Below are 4,562 nucleotides of genomic sequence, written 5' to 3' on the forward strand. Positions count from 1 at the left end.
AATGACAGCAAACTCACAATTATTAACAACCATACCTAAAACGAAAACAAAAACAAACTAAGGAAATAACTAGAATAGGAACAGAACCACAGAAATGGAGATCACATGGAGGGTTATCAATAGGGGAGTGGCAGGGGGAGAGAGGGGGAAAAGGTACAGAGAATAAGTAGCATAGATTGTAGGTAGAAAATAGGCAAGGGGAGGGTGAGAATAGTATGGGAAATGTAGAAGCCAAAGAACTTATAAGTATGACACATGGACATGAACTAAAGGGGGGAATGTGGGTGGGAAGGAGTGTGCAGGGTGGAGGGGAGTGAAGGGGGAAAATGGGATAACTAATAGCATAATCAATAAAATATATTTTTTAAAAAAAAGAAAATTAAGGTAGTCAGCCAGAGCCTTGCAAATTTCAGTGAGCTTAGAAATAAGATGTACCAGGAGCAATAGAGTGAGATTTTTGGAAGGAGGAAGGCTATGATCAGACGGGCTATTTAAGCTGTTTCAGGTAACAGTGGTTTGTTCAGGATGTGACCTGGGGAATGAATGGGTCTACTGAAGAGGATCAAAAGTAAATGTTGCTAAAGATAAGAAGCTTAGAGTGGGGATGTCTCAGAAATATTTAGAGCTGTAACTTAAGAATCTAAAATAACTTTTAAAATAAAATTTTCATTTATCCTGAGCCACAAGGGTTTGTTTCTTTTCTCAACTAAAGTGATGGGGGGATTACTTTGGTAAGTCTCTGTTAGGTGTTCTTTAGTCAGCAGTGTTTATGGTTGTTCTTAGTGGGGGACTCTAACTGGCAAAACTAATAGATACAAAAATAAATTATGTCCCAAACAAGATAGAAGACATGATAGAGACTATGCCTCAGTCCATGAACCAGGCAGATATTTGATTAGAGCTTTTTATTTTTTTAAGAAAGGATGGAATTAAATGAAATATGAATAAATGATACTTGATTTTTCCTTTGCTTTTTTTTAAAAAAGATTTTATTTATTTATTTTCAGAGAGAGGGGAAGGGAGAGAGAGAGAGGGAGAAAGAGAGGGAGAGAAACATTAATGTGTGGTTACCTCTCATGCGCCCCCTGCTGGGAGCCTGGCCTGCAACTCAGGCATGTGCCCTGACTGGGAATCAAACCGGTGACCCTTTGGTTCATAGGCTGACACTCAATCTACTGAGCCACACCAGCCAGGGCTGCTTTTTTTTTTTTTTTAATTTCAGTTTCTAGCAAGGCATTTCCAAAAAATAGTCATACTTGGACATGCATGCAGGATCACTCAGTGGTATGTTAACACACATGTCAAAGGCAGAAATAAGGAAATTTTGGCTAAGGACAGATACCAGGATGGATGGGCCTAAGGAGAAGAGAGAAGAAGGTACTCACTTAATCACTGAACAAGAAGGCTGCTGGCCTCGAGATCAACACCACCAAAGGGGAACACATTTTCTTCCTCTCAGAAAAAAACTTCCTCCTTCTGACCCTTTTTTGCATTATACCCCTGAATCCTATAATCTACTGGATTTAAATACTGGAAGAAATTTTCCTTTTATCCTTCTCACACCCCCATAAGTCCTGCATGCATCACATAAGTCATTGAGGCCTCTTAATTAATCCTTCATCACATCTCCAACAGCCATCAGGTTCATGACACTCCATTGCTGGCAATAAAATATGAAGAGGGAGCCTTCTGCCTTAGCACTCCTACCTATTGATGGCACATGGGTTTCCTTGGAGATTGCTGCATTACTATGGGAATGCTGATGTGAACTGGATTAGGAAACTCTACTCTCACAAGGATTTGCTGCCTTCCAACCTTGCGGTGTTATTCTGTTAAATACAATGCAACTATGCCATTTTTAAAAAGCAAAGCAACAAACAGGCTTTATTTTATAGATTCAAAGCTTACAGGAACAGTAAGGCCCCTAGATCCTAAAAAGTACTTGATACACATATATAAACATGTGCAATCTCACACAGCAACTCTTTTTGAAAATTCCCACTTAAAAATGAATGTTTTTAATTCTGCTGTGTAGTCAAACCACAACACCAAAGAGGTACACCTTAATTAGCAATTAAACATCTCTGAGGCAGAGGTATGCCTTAATTAGCAATTAAACATCTCTTAAACATCTTTTTGTTAGTTCATGTCTTTTATTAACCCATATACAATGACCATCCTCTGATTTGTTGAAGCCCTAGGTCAGACATTTGCCATGACAGACATTTGTCTGTCAGAGTGGCAGGCCACAAAACTCCAGCACTGCATTCATCTGAAGGGCGTTCCCAATGAGGGCAACTGATTTTGCATTCTCATCCACTTTGTGATAGTTCAGAACAAACAGCTTAACCTTCTTTCTCTTATGCTTATTCTTCTTGGGAGTGGTGTAAGACTTCCTCCTTTTCTTAGCAGCACCACAAAGTCTCAACACAAGACAGAGTGGATTCCTTTTGAATGCTGTAGTCAGACAAAATATGTCCATCTTCCAGTTGCTTGCCAGCAAAGGTCAGTCTTTGCTGATCAGGAGGAATTCCTTCTTTATCCTGGATCTTGGCCTTTAAATTTTCTATTTTATCCAAGGGTTCAACCTCCAGAGTAATGGTCTTCCCCATAAGGGTTTGCACAAAAATCTGCATCTTGGTGGCATTTCCACTGCAGATGACAGACTGGAAAAACTAGAGTAGGTGAACTGGTGAAACATATAAGCTCTGAAAATGTATAATGGGACAAACGAGAAAGTTTATTTCTTGCTCATGTAAAATCCTAAATGGGTTTTCCTTGTCAATAGCTGGCTCTCTTTCAGTCTCCCTGGTTCTTTCAATCTGAGACTCTACCATCTTCGGCATGTAGCTTCAAAGGTCTACTTCAAGCCAGTGAAGGGAAAATGAGTGTGAAGCATTATTTGCACACATGACTTTTTCAGGTATGGAAGTGGCACATAGGACTTTCACTCACGTTCCAATGGCCACAACTCAGTCATATGGGGCATATACTCTCTGTGTCCAAGAAGATGAGACAGGAGGTAGATGAACAGTGAGCAGGTTTCCCCACAATGTTATAACAACGGGATCAGTGTGGGAACACCTGCTCTCCTGCCCCCAGAATGGTGATGGGGGTGCATACGAGACCACTGGCAGAGGAACAGGTCAGACCTTTAAGTGAACAGGAAGTCAGAGGTTACCTTTAAAGAGAAATATCTCCACTAGATATTCTAATAAGGTATCTTTGTTGTCTAAAATACATCAAAAGGAAGTTTTCTTAAATAAACACACTATTTAATACAAAGTTGGCAAATTGACAGGTTGAGATGTGGGCAGTAGCAGTTTGAAGTAACTAGGCAAGAAGCCCAGATTAAAGAAGCAAAGTCCAGGCAAAGATCCAAGAATGCCAGGGCAACGCTGGCATGAGAAATCAGAAAAGTTAATAGAAATCAAGAAGCCACAGAAAACTTGGAGCAGAGTAAAATTAGAGTCACTAACCTGAGACCTAGCCCTACCATTTCCTATGTGACACAGGAAAGATGCTTAACCTGAGTTTGGTGTTTTTTATTTGTAAATTTGGGGTAATAATATATATTTCACAGTAATTGACTGAAGACTCAAATGAGATGATACGCATGAAAATGCATGTACCCTGACAAAAGGAGAAAGAGGGCTAATTTAAAATCTATTTCTATTTTTATAAGCTTTGGGTTTTGAAGAGTGTGATTTAGGAAGGAGGATTTGAAACCTGTTTTATGCATGTCAGTCCCTAGTCATGAGTCAGAAAAAGGAGACTGAGAAGAACTAGTTGGTGTGAAGGGCTGTCCTTTAGACAGGAAACGTGGGTTCAGTTTCCTTCACAACAGTCCTGTGTCCTGCATGCTTGTCTTCCTCCCTTTCTGTCTGCTTTTCCTACCCGGTTCCATCCTTTCTTCCTTGCTTCCCATCTACTTTTTCTTCCTTTTTTTCCTCTTTGTTCTCTTCTATTCCCATGTGGTTTCTTTGTTAGATGAGCCTGGATGTTGAGGAGGGTATAACTCATTTCATGTATAAAGATTCTAAACAGGAGCTTGCTAAGGTTAGGTCTTAAGGATGGGATCAATAAAACAAACAGAAAGGATGCACTGCTCACAGATACTATTTGGTGTAATTCTGGGGGGAAAACACACCCTTAAAATGATAATTCCCTTTGACCTGTATTAATTCTTCAAAGTATGTTGTGTAAGGAAATAAGCAGAAATATAATTGTCTTATGAACAAAGATGTTCATAATAGTTTTAATTATGGCAGTAAAAATTTGAAACAGGCTAATTGTTCAATATTAGACAAATAAAAAATTAAAGTATGTTATATTCACACTAGAATATGCACTTGTTAAAAATTGTGTTTATGGAGTGTTTCAGTAAAATGAAGTAGTTTCAGCAAATGAGGTAAGTAGACTACAAAGTGATTACAACATGCCAGAGCTGCAGCAGGGCAAGCCTAGAAGGAAATGCAGGACGATGGCAAGGCATCATGCATAATGAAATGCATGACGTTGTTTTCAATGAGTGGGTGAGTACTAGTGCTTTTTTCTTTCTA

The 4,562-nt window shown here is 39.2% G+C and overlaps 1 pseudogene; it reads right to left on the reverse strand.

The window, feature by feature from the left end:
* Window positions 1-2,156: 2,156 nt before the first annotated feature.
* On the reverse strand, window positions 2,157-2,651 carry LOC114495038 (annotated as a pseudogene).
* Between the last annotated feature and the right edge of the window lie 1,911 nt (window positions 2,652-4,562).

The sequence above is a fragment of the Phyllostomus discolor genome, chromosome 4 (assembly GCF_004126475.2).
Source record: "Phyllostomus discolor isolate MPI-MPIP mPhyDis1 chromosome 4, mPhyDis1.pri.v3, whole genome shotgun sequence".
NCBI lineage: Eukaryota > Metazoa > Chordata > Mammalia > Chiroptera > Phyllostomidae > Phyllostomus > Phyllostomus discolor.